At 38.3% G+C, this 17,347-nt stretch overlaps 2 protein-coding genes across 19 annotated transcripts in view; one reads left to right on the forward strand and one right to left on the reverse strand.

Annotated features, from left to right (window-relative positions):
* Positions 1-17,347, reverse strand: part of LOC109412369 (uncharacterized) — an 87,758-nt gene that overhangs the window by 44,344 nt on the left and 26,067 nt on the right. The window lies entirely within an intron of this gene.
* LOC109412368 (sodium/hydrogen exchanger 3) overlaps positions 1,505-17,347 on the forward strand; it is a 325,551-nt gene continuing 309,708 nt past the window's right edge. For 4 of the 18 annotated variants that reach the window (XM_062851302.1, XM_062851295.1, XM_062851299.1 and 1 more), the window contains exon 1: positions 1,510-1,835. The gene's annotated coding sequence lies outside the window, so the exon portion shown is untranslated. Of the gene's footprint in view, positions 1,836-17,347 lie in introns of all 18 variants that reach the window. The other 14 variants (XM_062851305.1, XM_062851307.1, XM_062851290.1 and 11 more) reach the window with 8 other exon arrangements.

Consider the following 17,347-nt stretch of genomic DNA (forward strand, 5'->3'; position numbering starts at 1 on the left):
CTATTACTTCGTTAGAAATCATTATCTGTGTCAAATATAATTTCTACAGTATTTTAACGTTTGGTTATGCTAAACATAATGAGCACTCTTTATTTGATTTGTTAAAAAAAATGAGAATTGTTGAACACTGCAGTCGAAACTACATGAAATTACAATGACCGTGCATTGCATACTTTTAGGCGTTTATCGGGTTAGATTTCTGCCCCAATTTATAAATCCTTTTTTTTTAATTCTTTTTTAGTGGTTCTAATCTCTCTCACTTGTTTAGATCTGCATTGTACCTATACGGATCAGAATATAACGATAGCGCAGAAGTTGTGCTGAAATAGAGCTCGAGAAAATTATCAGACATTGAGGACCTACAATGAAGAATTTTTTTGGAACTACACCATAGATTTTCATTTTTTTCGTCAAATAATGCTTATTTTATTGGAACTTGACCTTTGATAACAAAAATAATTAAAGATTTAAATTGTGAGACACCTTGGGCGTCAACGGGTTAATAGGTCACCCGAAACCCTTACGCAGTTTTGCACACTGTCCATCCTTGTTTGAATCCATCTAGTATAGTCTGATTACCAGTAAAGCCGTTTTCATCAATGATGCTCAAGAAGTTGAGGTAACCTAAGTTTCACATATGGAACGTAGATCTACAAAACAGAAACTTTTCGTTACCTGTCAGTGAAGTGACAACATGTAATCGTGTGTGCAATTTTAATCTTAAAATTTATTGCACTGCTTAACAATATGACAATTCACCATCATTATTGCTGCTATGAGTTATTGATGATAAGTGTAATAGTAATATGCATGATTGTTTTTACAAGGACACTTCATATCATACTTCGCCGCCAAATGGGCGCTTTCGGTTCGATTGTTATCTAAATTGAAGAACTGATTTCATCAGTAACCAAGTTAAACAATGTTCGACACCGAATTGCACGTGACCCATCCTCGTCTACTACGGAGATGTCGACCAGCGTCCAGACGTTCGTTGATATGATAGGTAACTTTCGAAGTTAAAACTTCGTCCGTCGGTAGTTCACTCATCTCGTGGCCACCTGATAACGGCAACCACCGAGGAGCAGCGATGCGATGACTAGCCATCCTTCCTGAGCAGCAGCCATTATTCAGCAAACAATATATCTAATTGGGGCTATACCAACCCAAGTGCTACTCCGAACAGTAGACCACCTACACATTTATCGTCTTCCAAGGTGCAGGGCGATTGATGTCGTCGTAGATGTCTGCCGTACGAATCATATGGCTGTCAACAGTTCTCGAGCAGTTGGAAATGATCGTTGATCGAACTCGTGGATTCTTGATCTCCGCCTGAGCCACCAGGCTAACTGCACACTTCGTAATTGTCTATCATTTGTTATTCCACGCAGCTCAGGGCCGCGGTAAGTTGGGGTACTTACCTGCTAGGAGGCAATAGAAGAATACTGAATTTAATTAACTGATAAAATTTTCATTTTCTGTTTCGTTGTCACCACAGCTAGCCCTGCATGTCGGTAACGGTGCTGCCGGCGGCGGCGGTCGGCTCGAGGAAAACGCCACTCGGACATTCGATTCAGTTGGTTCGCTTGGTGTCCTGCGTGACGGTCGGTGTGCGTGCGGGGGATAGCTTTGTGATTGAAATTGTTCTTCGATTTCAAGTTATTTTACGGATTGTGTTTTACGTGGATTTATTTGGAAGTAGGGTTTTGTGGTTTTCCAAGGTTAGGATAAAGGACGAATCCAGTGTGGGGTTTAGAATTGAGTAAGGAGTAATACGAAAATGCGAATGCCTCGTTGGTCGGTGCAATGAGTTCTGGTTGAACAGAAGATTTCAGGTGAGCATTTTAGATTGTACAAGCCATTCCAAATATTCAGCAAACGAAAACGTTACCATAAGGAATGTGAGATCCAGCACCTTACTGCATTTCAGAACACGGTTGAAAAATAATTTTACAGTCTTCAGAAAGTGTTTCAAGGTCCATAACACCGAACAAGAAAAATACGTGATATCATTAAAAATTGGTCGGAGTACCATTACCACAGCGAACAGACTTCTTCTTCGCGTAACGTCTCCCAATTTTCAGTGAGTTTGAATTTATTTATTTTTTTTAGCAAATTTAACTTTTGTTTTTAAGATCTTTACTAGGAGTGGATGGATTTAGATGAGTTTTTGACATGATAGTTTCAGATAAGGAAGGTGTCATGCACCGCGCGATGCTTGAAATCAGTTCAGTGTATTGAGCTCGTTTTACCCGTAATTTGAATTTGTGTAAAAAGGTCCATTGAATGGAGCTGATTCACCGAACGACCTTACATTGAACTATCTTTAAATAACCCCGATATCCCCTATTTCTTTGAAATTTTTACATGCATCTTCGCCAAGACGCCAACCCTCTATCTGTCCATTGTTTCAAGATACAGACGTATTTTATGGATGGACCCTAAAAAATCGTTTTATTCATATATTTCGAAAACGTGCAGTTTTAGAAAGTTATAATGTTCTACAAAGTTATGTTAACCCTAAAAGGGATACCTTCATGGCCTCAGTTTCGTCACCTGAGTGTGTTCCATCAAAGACGAGCTCTGAAAGGCGCCTGGGGTCCAATGGACCCCAGGTATCCCTTTTAGGGTAAAATGTCAAAACAAACATTTTTGTAGAAGTGCATAGGGTTCCAAAGTGTGAATAGGGTTAGTTATGGTCATTTTTTAGCAAAAAATAGTCGTTTTCAAGGCCCAGTAACTATCTTGGATGCAAATGGATGCAAAATAAACCCTACTAGGCTCAATGTGTTATTAGTTGAATATCCTGATGTTTTCGGCTGTATCCTCGAGTATCCTTAACAGGGGTTCTTAATCTAACTACACACTATTTTTGGCGCGAAAACAATAATAAGATTTTTGACCAAGTCTCAGCCGTCTGTCCACCTATTTGGGTTCTCTTGAAATGAATGAAAGCTACAATACCCTTGTAAAAGGCCCTGAAATTTTATTCCAATTGGACATTTGGTTACTGAGATGTCTTTCGAAGAGTATTTCAATAAATTCCGTTTTTTTTTATTATTATATTCGCTTGTTATCTTGCATGAGCTTTTGACCAGTCTAAGGAAAATTATTTTTCAATAAATAATGCTGACCTCATATAAAGTGTATCGGAGGCGAATGACTTTTTGTAAAAACCTCTTTAATAAATAAATAATAATAATTATATAAAGTGCATACTAGTAGGTTATTATTTCCAATAAAATTATAAATAACAAATTACGAATAAACAGGAAATCTAACAGGAAAACTAACCATATGTTAAATGAAAGCTTTGAATTTATATATTGTGGGAAAAATGCAAGCAACGGACAGCCAAAATAACTAGCTAATAAGCTAATGCCAAAACTGATTAACATAGTAGATATATCATTTTTGTCCTTTTTACACCATAACCATGAATACCAAGTACTTCGGAGCTAATTTATTTGACTTATTAAGAGATATTGGACAAGGTTTATCTCGCTGATTTTCTTATCCATTTGTTAATCGATTCGAGATCTTTTGGCAGTTAACAAAAGATACAATATTCCAGAATATTTATGTAAGCTATTTTTTAAACATTCCATATAAGATTCTAGGAGGTGTCTGGCATTTCTGGTTGTTTAGTCCATGGTACATGATGCTATTTTGGAAACCAATCCACTAGATGCCAAATTCACAATATTTTCTAAAACTTTTGATCAATAATGTTGAAAAAATAAATATGTTAAATACAAACAATACAATAATAACTTTAATGTAAGAAGGGTTCTGTTCACCATAGGTGGATTAAATCGGGTTTTAAATTTATCTGAATAATTATAAGAATGAATAACCAACAAGTTGCCTATAAAATAAATCTGAAAGATTTGTTTAGAATATATTTTAGAAGATCTCCAGGATATCTTTCCAAATGCTTGTGTTCAAACTGCATTAGGAACTTAACTTCAAGTTTCCACAATATTCTGCTAAGATTCCACTCGAATGTTTCTTCAAATGTTAGATGCTTATTGAAAATAGTGACTTTTTTTGCAAACTTCTTAAAATTTCATACAAATATTACTCTTAAAAGTGCTTATCCTCTCAAAAAGAAAGCGTAAAAGTCTGTAGTACAAAATCAACAAAAGCTTTATTTGAATTTACTGTTAACTTTTCTTCTTCCATAAAGTTGAGAGGCGATTTTCCAGGGTAAAAAAGTTGACCAGGGAATTTTATTTAAATGTTATTAAAGAAACTCATTTGAGATTTACCCACAAATTTAAGATATCTATCTAGGAATTTTTATTGAAATCCTTCACACATTCATCAATTAATAACATTTTTTTTCAATAATTGCTTCAATAACTAGGTATATAAAACTATTTTCATCACGCCAGTGCTGTTTATTTTGCAATGAATTACTATGTTTCGCTAATACTTAAAATATTTTGAAAATTTTGGAAGAATGCATCTGCATATTTTCTTTGTAATTCATGTTAATGATTCTGGATGGTGAAGCCTCGCGAATTCGGGCTCAGATTTGCTCCAGCACGTCACAATTTTGAGCTATAGCTATTGGGCAAAATATGCGATTTTGGGCTTTTTTGACTGCAAGTCATTAGGGTAATTCGCCAATTGTTGAACGGTTAGTATTGGCATTTTTGTTTTCGTTTGTTTTTCCGTGCATAATTCCACTTCAGTTGAAAAATATCCAGTGAGCGTCTAGATCCACTCTTTCCTTATACTTCTTATAATTTGTATTCCCTTAAATTCCATTTTTTAAGAGAAAATATAACATTTGTATGGGAAGTCTATAACCCAAATATTGAACGCTTCCTGTAGCTCATCCTAATGTTGGACGATTCTCGCTAATTTTTGAACGGTTTAAGCTTTGTTCGTTATTGATGACGTATAACCCGACACAAACCTATCATTGACCTGTTTTTATTTTGGTCACCAAACCCAACATAGACCCAATAGTTATCCGATGTGGATCCAACAATGGTCCAACATTTAATAAAATTTGACCCGACTTTGACCCGACATCCGATAATGTTACGCTTTGGCGGATTTTTCCAGGTTTTTCGTGTTTTGTGCCCAGTTGAGTGACAACTCATTCAAATGACAAGGAATCGCTTCTCATTTGAAGAGAGCTCTAGTGAACTGAAATCGTTTTAAACATGACTAGATGCAAAAACAAATACTAAAACGATTTGACTAGAAGCGAAAACGACTGAAGAAAAGAATGCATTTGAAAGCCCCTGAAAAACACTATTGGAAACCCATGGGATCCTCTCAACCTCCTAGAACACCCCTGGAACGATCCTTAAACCCGCGGATCGCTCCTGGACCCCCCCTCCTCCTCTGGAACGGGCTGAAATACTAATGGGACTCCCTTTGTTCGGATAGGTGGTAGGGTTCCTTAGAGCAGCTTTTCTCAGTGAGCGGCTTAAAGCTAAAATGATATATTCAGTTAATATATGAAGAAAATACAAATTGCTCAACTTACATCTAGTTTCCCGTTATCGGAACTTATCCGAAGCAAAATTCTGTCGATCTCAATTGCAGTTTAAGCAAATACCCTAAGGTGGTTCTTTAGATGAATAAACGACCCTGTTTTAGTAGCGATCCGGTGTCATTCAAAAAGGAATCGACTCAATTTACCTCCTAATTCATCAAAACGCACTTAAGGTGTAATCTATAGCTTACTGTTCCCCTCGAGAGTGCCGGTCTATCCTAATTGTGGAAAAGTTCTCACAGAAATGGTTATGTTCAGCCAGTAACATTTGGAATTTAGTATTTCTTACCAACTACTTTTTGTTTGAACTCAAATTGGCACTTTCTTCGACGCACGAATAGGTTTGATTACAAACTCAGTTGGTCACAATATTCAATAAGTAAGAAATTTCAACAATTCAAATAGATTTACAAATTTCAATTAAATTCAACAGCATTTGCCACGATAGAAATTCTAGCATGTTTTCGCATATTCGTTCGTTGTCAAATTTAGCTGACGCATTGTCTGACGTTTCTCGATTGTCAGGGAACGCCTGTCATCGAGGTCCTCGTCGGGTGTAGCAGTGGTGCCAGAACACCCTTAAAACTCTGAATCCCTCTGGAACACATCAATAACGCTCTGGAAACCCCTTGGGAACCCATTGAAAACTCCTAAAATCTTCCTGAATCATATTGGAACACCCCTGGAACATCCCTGGTACGCCCTTGAACGCCCTTCGAATTGCACGGTTAAGTAAAGTAAAAAAATCGTAGGTTAGGCCAGAGCTCAACAATTTGGATTCTAGATGTATAATGACAGTGTGTTAAGAAATAGTTGCTTATGTAACGAGTTGCAAAAAGTTGAGTTATCTACATACAAAATTTTATGCAAAACTGTAATAAAAATATATTTAAGCTCAAACGCAACATTTTGTTTTACCTTATACAAACATGAATAGTTTTTTATCCTCACGCTACCACTGTCTCACCAATCTGACATTTCAAAGCAGTCTGACGTTTTAACCCAGTTTGACGTTAGTCTGAAAAGGGCCTATCCCTCTCAATGCACCACTTGTGCAGTGATGCCAGGTGCCGCAACAGCCCCTCCCGTAACTCTGGCACAGGGTCCTTTAAACCAAGCCAGGTGTTTCGTCGCTTATCTCTGGCACCGCAATCTTTGCTACTGCTCGCCTATACCACCACTTTCCACCAGCTCGAATCACAACTTGCCTGACTCTACCATCAGCTTCCTTGATGATTTCATAGACGACGCCTCGGATCCAACTCTTCCGGTTTTCTTCATCCGCCATATACACCAGAGTACCAACCTTGATAGAGCCTTGATCTTCTTGCCATTTGGACCTCAAATTTATTATAAATTAGGAATTTACACGTGACGTAAACCATTAACGTACGTAACCATTGCATGACTGAATGGCAAATTTGACTCAACTTTACATCCATCATGTAAGTTCGAGTTGGTTGCACAAGATGTCAACAAACTTATCTGACCATGTAGGTAGAAACAGTTTCACATTTATCGTTCATCTCACAACTTGCTGATATGGCCGAGAGGTATAGACTATGCCTCTCAATCAGCGGACCAGTGTTCGAATCCAATACAATATTTTACATTCATATGTTTTGTCTGTCGATTCGGCTCTAGCGATTGCCAGCTCGATTTTTATTTGTGATAAAAGATGTAAATTTTGTGTCAAACGGACCGCTCCTTTTATGTGCATCCAGGTGAACTTAAATTTACATGGATTTTTCTAAGAGTGTAGTTTATCGGTAAGCACTTGTGACCGCTCGTACTGATCCCGTAACCCTTTCGCTTCATTACCGGATGGAAACCGCATTTCTCTACCACACGATGGATAACCGAGAAGGAAGTGGTTTGGAGTCAGGGCTTCTGGCTCCATATTATCTTTGAACACAAATCTAGACGAACATTTGAAAAGGGCCTATCTGCTTTGCGTAAACAAACATGTTTCTGTCTCTATAGGGCCCATCTGCATCCACCCACGCACATCAACACCCTTATCAGAAAGAGTGTTCTTCAAGCTATCTGTTAAGGGTGTTGATGTGCGTGGGTGGATGCAGATGGGCCCTATAGAGACAGGAACATGTTTGTTTACAAAAAGCAGATAGGCATTTTTCAAATGTTCATCTAGAAATTTATCATCCTCTCCGCCTCAGCCAATACTGTCTACAATACTTCATCCGAAAGTGATCTTCCATCGTCAAGCTCTGCCAACACCGCTTTTACCGACCGGACTAACCGCTCCCATATTCCTCCCATGTGAGGAGCTGCTGGTGGATTGAAATTCCACCTAGTTCTCGAACTTGTCAAATTTTCACTGCATTCTTCATTGATAGCCTTGATAATCTCCTTGCTCGCTCCTACAAAGTTGGTGCCATTATCCGAGAAAAACTCAATTGGAAATCCTCGTCGACACACGAATCGTCGGATCGCCATTAAGCAAGATGCTGTTGAAAGGCTTCTGGCGACCTCTAGATGTATCGCTCTTGCCGTGAGGCAAGTAAACAGTGATACCCATCGTTTTCCACTTCGCCGGTCGATGACGACCGAAAAAATCTACACCTGTGTATGTAAAAGGACGAAGGAACGGAGTTGCTCGTTGCACTGGGAGAGGCGCCATCTTTGGCACGGTTGGTTTGCATTTATACACCTTACACCATACACAGTTGCGCATTACCCTCGAAACCTCAGCCCGTATTTTCGGAATACAAAATTTCTGCATCAATTCATTTACGACAGCTTCCCGATGCCCATGACCAAGTCGTCCGTGGTAGTACTCGATTAGACGCGTCGTGATCATGTGTCCTTTAGGACATATGCCTGTGCTGTTCGACTTTCCATACGCACTACATCATTTTCATCCAGAATTGGTGACAATTTGTACAACGGACTTCTCTTCTCAATCTTATCCTTGCATTCGCCCTTGTTGTCTCGCATAACCCGCAGAGTACGAACTTCATCTTCAAACGCTTCCATCTGCACTTGTTGCCAGTGGCAACTTGCCACAGCACTTTATCCGCTCGTTGGAACTCGTCTCTTTTAAGACACACCCGCACTGCATGTACTTTCCTTGTATACTTCATCCTCGGAAGAGAACGAAGTGTTTCGATGGCCAAGCCTTTAGCCTTTCTTCGAAGATTTGAAATATACCAGATCACGCAGGCTACACATCTCACTAATACATTCCATTGCGAAATACGGGATGGATCGATTAGTTGAAATACAGCTTCAGTTTTATGGAACAAACATGTTGCTCGAAGTTCTTCTGGATCCTTTGGTTCTACACTATTGTCAACTGGCCACTCACTCTCGGGTAAGTGTAAAAACGCTAGTCCTTTCAACCATGCACCATCCGCTTCTAACGATGATCCTCTTGACCACTTCGTAAGATGATCCGCAATGTTGAGCTTCGTGGAGATCCACCTCCAATCCGACGTCTTTGTTTGCGACAAAATATCGCCGATCCTGAACGCCACAAATTGACGATATTTTCGGACATCCGACTTAATTCACGATTGTACTTGAATCAGTCCAGAAGTACACTTTCTTGATTTCTTTAGTCGAGCGCACAACACGGCTGCCATCAACTCTAATCGAGGAATAGAATGTGGTTTTATGGGGGCAACTTTAGAACGTGCTTGAACTAAGGCGCAACAAGGATCTCTACCGGTAATAATTCGGAAGTAGCCGACTGCTCCGTACGTATTCTCACCAGCGTCTACGAAAATGTGTAGTTGCAACGAACCATAATTGAGTGCTATGGCGTCGCTAAAATAGTATCGGGGAATCTCAACCATTTCAACATCTGTCAAGCACGCCGTCCACCGACTCCACATTACCAACGTTTCGTCGTCGATTTCCCCATCCCTGTCGCAACCACTTCGCCAAAGATCCTGCACAATGATACGACCGTGGATCGTAAATACCGCCACCAGTCCAAGAGGATCGTAAAAGCTCATGACACAGCTCAATACGATCCGTTGCGTTGGTAGATGTCCGCCCGTTAAATACGGTTGTAGCTCGTCTTTCACTCTGGTGGAAAATGTGAACACGTTCTGCTTCGTATTCCATACAATCCCCAGCACACGCTCGTATTCCGTTTCTTTGTCTCGATGAAAGTGAATCTCCTGATAATCTTGTCGTTTTCCAAGTTGCATCAATACCTCTTCTGAATTGGAAATTCAGTTTCGGATTTGGAAACCACCACGATCACTGTTCGCAACAAAAATTTCGCTGAAAATCGATGGTTCAAACACAATAACAAACGAAATAATCATTTTTAGCCATTTTGGTAACCCTCTGACCCCAGAACAATCCAGAATATTCCCGGAATGGTTCCGGATATTGTCCACCTGAGAATAATAAATTAGCACCAATTTATGATCGATTGAGGGTGACCTAAAAAATCGGATGAAAGTTGATGAAATGCCAGCATTTTGAAAATGAGCTGTCGGGAGTTAACTATGGTTGACTATGTTGCAAATTATATCATTACACTAATGGTTTATAATTGAGTGATCGAATTGGTTTAAAAAAAATAAAACCTTGAGCTATTGACTATACCTTACTTGAGTGTAGAATAAGCTTTAAGTTATAATACAAAACAACTTATACATAAAGTTCCTAACTTCTTACCATCTTCCGACTCAGTATTTGTCAAGGAAGTTGTGAAAGATGATGCGATTTTGCTTGTCAACGATATTGGAACATCAAATTATTAAAATATTGTTGAAATAGTTTAAAGTTTACATGTAACTTTATGTATGCAGTTAGTATCAGGTATCAGAACATCGGTATATGTATGCATAAGACCTAAATGAATTGTTTGAAATATTGCAAGAGGTCTGAATCGCATTGCCAGCCTTTACCGTGCCATGCAAATGATTTTGACAACCTGCCGTTAGCTTTGCACTACTGGCGCGTTTTACCCCACAATTAAACAACAATGCTGATAAACGTTTATTTTTAATTTCATTTTTCGGGTCTTAAAACATAATACTGGTTTGTTGCGGGAGGTGGTGATTCTCGACATTTCGCCGACTCTTACAGCAGAATACAACAGTTATTGTTGTTTAATCAGCTAAAAAGCTAAAATATATCTTTATTATAAAAACTAAGTTACAGTGCTTATCATCTACTCACAAGTTCGGTGACAGTCTACGGGGAAGAAATTGCTTCCTTTCGGTGTTACAGGCACCTCCACACTAGATTTCCTATATTAAATCTCTGCACATTGTTCTTATCTGCTATATCAAATTGATTATTAGGGGTGCTCAAGAACAAACCAAGTGTTAAATTTAAATTACGTTTTTGTGCGTAACACTGGTTAGAGGCTTCTTCCACTTGGAAAAAAAATGTTGATGCTTCATATTATTGGTGTCTAAAAGGTGTTTATTGTGAAATGTTTCATATTTAAAATTCGACTCTTCCTTAACATGGGCGTTGTACCACCAGCTCTCCGTGGCGGTTGTCAACATTTCAGCCAAATTGGTTTACTAGAAGCAAAGCACCGTATCGTCATACATTGCCATTTTTTTCAAGAAAAACAGCTGGTGGTTATTGTATGTTGTTTATGGACAGCGCTTAATTGATTTGGTTCGACTTGAATTTTTCTTTAGTCCTGGAAAGTTAATATTTTCATAAAGCATTTATGTTGAATAGTCAATAAAAAGCATTAAAAAAAACATCTATGTCACAAGTACAAAGATTACTGCGAAATATATCCAGTTTCATTTGCAGCGATGTGTACGGCAAAATTCCGGCGCTTAAGTCTTATCTTTATGGCAGTAATAATAGCCAACGTGTACTCTTTGGTTGTGTTTCAAGCAAGCAGCGATGAACCAGGTAACTGTTTGGATATCTCGTCAGATATAAACCACATCAGCGTCCACGGGGCAAACAACCGACGCACACTCCCGGCTGACGATCCAAACGGCGCGGCCTGAAGCGACCATAATTTATTACAAGACACAAATAACTAGGGTGGCAAATTGTTACAATTGTTGTCGCCAGCGTCATTACATTTGCCGACTTTTTGTCGCCGTGAAAAGTGAATCTATGTCGAGGTCATCATTCAGGTGCACCGGAAAATTGTTACACCCACCTGTAAGTGCCCAACGGTGCTGTCGTTTTCTTATCTAACTAGAAAGCACTTATTTGCCTATTTCATAAAGTAGACTAAGCGTTGCACTATCTGACAGCCTGACTGGCTTATTAGAGGGTCTTAGAGTCGCACATGCGCTTGGATTGGATTTTTGCGATTTGTACTTGATGTGCTATTGTTTGAAGTGCTACTTGTTATTGGCTCAAACCCAATTATATTCGCTGTTGAGCTGATAGCAGGCGTTATGGTAGTCATTGCTTACTGTTCAGATAATGGCAATTGTAATGTTAATGACGCGTTGAACAAACGACAAAAAATAAACAATTTTAACTGCAGGCCTTAAAGACCCATATAGACGTAGGAGTAAACGCGCGAGTATTCTGCATCGAGATGAACTAGCCTAGGGCTAAAAATCTCGTTAATACAGATAAAAAAAAAGTATTCTGCATGTCATTGCTGTTTGAATCCCTGGAGGAATTAAAAAAAATATCCGGAGGAATTTCCTTAAGAAACCTTAGAAGATTTTCTGAATGAATCCTTGAAGGAATTCCAAAAGGAATCCATTAAAGACTTTCGCAAGAAATTTTTAATGGAATATATGAAGGCATATATGAAGGAATATGAAGCAAACTTTGGAGAAATTTCTAAAGAAATTCTGAATTTCTAATTCTTTGGAATAATTGCTTTGCTAGGAAAACTTTCTTTGGATCTTTGAAGGATTTTCTTAAAGCATCCCTGTAGAAATTTCTGAAAAAATATCAAGTGGAATTTCTGAAGAAATTCTTGGACGAACTTATTTAAAAATCACTGGATTAATTTCCAAATCAAACAGTGAAAAATGTTTCCGAATGCATCCTTGAAAGAGATTTGCAAGAGCCCCCGAGCAGAGGAGAATAACAAGTTAATAACTACGAAATCACATAACCTGTTTTTATATCTTGTATTGTTATTATTAAATTATCAAGGCATAGCTCTTCCATAACAAATTTTGTTGGAAATCTCATATTGTTATAATCAAGCTATTGATATACATTAACTAAATTACATTAAAATAACATGTTTTATTGAAGTACAAGTTTAGTTATTGTTGTACTATTGATCAACTTATCAGCAATAGCAAAACAGTAACAAGTTTTGAAACCACAGCAACAATTCGACAATTATGACTTGCCCCTTTGTGTTGTTCCATTTTTGTATTCAGTTAAGAAGGAAATTTCTAAACGACGGATAAGCACTTGGAAGTTCTGGAGGAACCTTTCGATAAATCCCTGGAGAAGTCTTCAAGAGAACTACTGGCGTAATTTTCTCAGAAATTTCGTATGTAATTCTTCTGAGCAATTATTAGAATTCTTGGCAGAATCTTTTGAAAACCACCGGAGAATCCTTCGGAAAAACTTTTGGTTAAATCCTCAAAGAAATGTTCAGAGAAATCTTAAGATGAAGTTCAGGACTAATGATCACAGGAAATTCTGGAGAAACCCTTGAAGGGATTCTATGCAGGATTCTGGAGAAGTCTTTGATAATCCATGAAAGATTCTGTCAAAGAACTTTCGGTGAAATTTCTGGATGATTTTTGGAGTCATTTATGGAAAAGTTCATGACCAAATCTGTCGACAAATTTCTGGAAGAATTTTAGAGTTTTAGAAAAAAAAAATTGCAAAAATTTCTGGTGAAAGTCCTGTAGGAATCATCAGAGGAAGTTCAGGAGAAATTATAGCAAATTTTTTGGAGGAATCCTTGTAGAATCCAGGAGGAATGTTCGACATAATTCTTGAATCCAGGGAAGAATCGGAGGAATTAAAACAATCTTTCCAATATCCCAAAAATTTTCTGCAGAACTGTTGAGCATTCTAAAAAAACAGTTTCTATGCTAAAATAACAACAAAAGTCACAAATTGCTATCGACGATCAAACTTTTTCAAGTACATGTGCTGATTCCAAAACCGTGCTCCGAAAACAATTAAAGTACAACAGTACAACAGTTACAGGTGGAAATCGAAGCTCGTCGTATTTGATAATATAGAAATTACTAAAGTTCGATTATCTTGCGACTTCAAATCTCTTAGAATGAATTGAAAGCTGAATACAGTATTTTTTGATCATTTGAAAATATTTCTTACGTCAGAGTGATGAACCTCATGTTATTTTTGTGAGACAAAGCGAATAATTTTATATAATAACCGATTATGATACAATGATATAAACTAATCCATTTTTTAAATGGATGCCCAAAGTCTCCAAAATCACATTTTATTGTATCGACAATATCTGCGCCAATACTAAACCGATTGTGATGAAATTTTTATGGTATTAACATAGACTAATTTCAAGACCTCAATGTACCAAAGACAACCATTAAATTTTGTGTGTCCAGTCCGGTAGCCAAAAATATTTAGTCCCGAGCAGAGGAGAATAGCAAATTGATAACAACAGAATCACAACAGAAACACAACAATAACAAGATCACAAATTTTCTGTTATTAAGTTATTAAGTTGATCTAACAAAACATGTTATTGAATTAGTCTTCCAGGAACATTTTTTTGTTATGATATTTGTTATTTTGCCGCATATGACAGACAAGTTTATAACATTATATGTTATACTAATAACATAAAAATTACTGATTTGATTATGCAGTTATTAAGCCAAAATACCATATTTTAATATGCTGTTGATATTTTCTTTTGCTCGGGGTACCGTGTATTTTTTCGTGTAAATTTCCTTTTTTGTAAATTATATTTAGCGGGTTACACCGATCTGACAGTAAAGCACTAAATATACATTACACGTAATTGGGTACTGAGGATTGTTTACTATCTGCGAACTTGACTGCGGAAAAAAACCGCAACCATGACGCAGCTGGTATTAACTACACATAATAGGCTATTCGTGTTTTTGTGCACGAAATTAAAAGTTATACTTTTGTGTGTCTCACTTTACCAGTTCAGTCGACATAAAATTCCTGTGAAGTTCTAATCGACATTTACTTTTAAAAAGGTTTATTTCCTAATAACACTTGAAAACATTTCAAAAGAATGAAATAACAATAAATATTTATATAAATTACATACATTACGTACACTTATTTGTTCAACATCACATAAGACAAGACATAATCAATAATAGTACGCCACGATACTCGGTGTGGCTGTCGCTCTCCATCCTCGGTCGCGCCCAATGCTCGCCAGGTCACGCTCCACCTGGTCCGCCCATCGTGCTCTCTGCGCTCCACGCCTTCTTGTGACAACCGAATCAGTAGCAAACACCAGCTTTTCAGATTGTTGTCCGGCATTCTTGCAACATGCCCTGCCCACCGTATCCTTCCGGCTTTGGCCACTTTCTGGATGCTGGGTTCGCCGTAAAGTGCAGCGAGCTCGTGGTTCATCCTTCTCCACCACACACCGTTCTCCTGCACACCGTCGAAGATCGTCCTTAGCACGTGTCGCTCGAAAACTCCGAGTGCTTGCAGCTCCTCCTCGAGCATGGTCCACGTCTCGTGTCCGTAGAGGACCACCGGTCTTATTAGCGTTTTGTACATGATACATTTTGGTGCTTTTTCGACCGCAGTTTCTTCTGGAGCCCGTAGTAGGCCTGATTTCCGCTGATGATGCGCCTCCGAATTTCACGGCTCACGTTGTTGTCAGCCGTCAGTAAGAATCCGTGTTAGACGAATTCCTCCACCACCCCGAAAGTATCCACGTCTACCGTAACAGTACTATCCAGACGGATCTGGTTCCGCCTACCAGCATGTACTTTGTTTTTGATGTATTCACCAGCAGTCCGACCTTTGCTGCTTCGTGTTTCAGGCGGGTGTACAGCTCTGCCACCGTTCCAAATGTTCTGGCGATAATGTCCACATTGTCCGCAATGCACACAAATTGACCGGATTTTGTGAAAATCGTTCCCCGGCTGTTGAGTGCGGCTCGTCGCATCACACCTTCCAGAGCGATGTTGAAGAGTAGGCATGAGAGTCCGTCACCTTGTCGCAGTCCCCGGCGAGATTCGAATGAGCTGGATAGTTCACCCGAAACCCTTGCGCAGTTTTGCACACCGTCCATCGTTGCACAGTGGGAAAAAATAGGTATAAAACGCGAATAAATTCAATATCTTTGCTCGGAGTGGATGGATTCGAATGATTTTTTGACCCAAACTGCAAAAATCTCTATAGTTTCATATAAGGAGGGTGTCATCTGCCGCACGATGCAGGAAATCAGTGTATTGAGCTCGTTTTACCCCGCGCTCTCTCTCTCACCTTTTTGAGAAAATCCTCATCTATTCCCGACTGGCGTGCAAAATAAATGGCTTATTTAACTCGTATTTGTGTAGAAACTTCCATAGTATCGGAAATTTGACATAAGATTGGTCCTTCTCTTGTCGATTGCGTTCCACTCCGGGCGAAGATGCATGTGAAAATTCAAAAAAATAGGGGATATCGGGGTTATTTGAAGATATCACGGTGCCCCCACAGACCGTTATTATAAAATAAAAATGTCCATCAAAACTAAGTACAGGGGTCGAATCCTGGTGCCATTCTGCTCCTCTGGGCAAATTTTTAAAATAATCCCTAGGAGGAATCTCGAGAAATCTCGATTTGATGTTTTATACTAGAGTGTCCATTTCCCGGTCTATTTTCGTGTCCCGGGATTCGGGACAAAATACTTAGCTATTCCCGGGAAATCCCGGGATCCCGGGATTTTTTAAAATTTCAATAAAACCCAGAAAATTGATTTGTTTAGCTTTTGTGCAGTTGAAATATTCATTTTTTAAGTTATGGTTATTTCTGTATCCATCACAAGAAGTACAGTAAAACCTCCATGAGTCGGTATTGAAGGGACCATCGACTCAAGGAAATATCGAGTAGTGGAACAAAAATCCTTTGGAAAGCTTTTTGGGAGGACCATCATAGTAACCCAGAAATTATTTTTCAGTATGGAAAAATTTACCTCCATGAGTCGATATCGAGTCAAGGAACATCGACTCATGGAGGTTCGACTGTATTATAAAATGTCTATACAATGTACTGCACTACTACTTGACGTACAATAACGAAATACATATAAAAGTATCAACGTTATGTTCGCCAAGAACAGTCTGTTTTCAACTATTTAGTAGTTAATTTATTGCAAGTAATTTTCTACCGATATCTAATAGTTTAAGAAAAATAATTATCATAATCTGTATTATATCGCTACGGAAGATGTTTGTATTGTTGATATGTATCGTAAAAATCACACTTCAATATAACTTTAGAGTACCTTTTGAACTCTTAGTTTCCGAATATTTCAATACAAAAGGTTGGACTCTTTTTGCAATTGCGGTTTTCCATAATTTTAAAACTTTTGTACTTGTTATTGAGATTCATTAATTCTCTTCTGAAAAATTCAAATTATTTACATAATATAGTAAAAGTTTGGTCTCAGATTTCCAAAATTACAATGTAATATGGTATGTGGGCTATGTCCAGTTTGTTCTTGCTGCTACTGAATAAACCAATAAATAGAAAAAGATGAATGAAAAGCATAACATGATACCAAGTTTATCATGAATGATTGATTTTTTTTTTCAAGTATGACCTAGTGTCCAAAGCCCGATGGTGGTGTGTGAGAAAACCGCTCATATTTCGAAAGTGAAAATGGCCAGATAAAGTTTTTGCCTTGATATTTGGCAGTTTTATCTACATATTGTCTTCATCCCGGGATTCCCG

Source organism: Aedes albopictus, chromosome 2 (genome assembly GCF_035046485.1).
Source record: "Aedes albopictus strain Foshan chromosome 2, AalbF5, whole genome shotgun sequence".
Classification (NCBI taxonomy): Eukaryota; Metazoa; Arthropoda; class Insecta; order Diptera; family Culicidae; genus Aedes; species Aedes albopictus.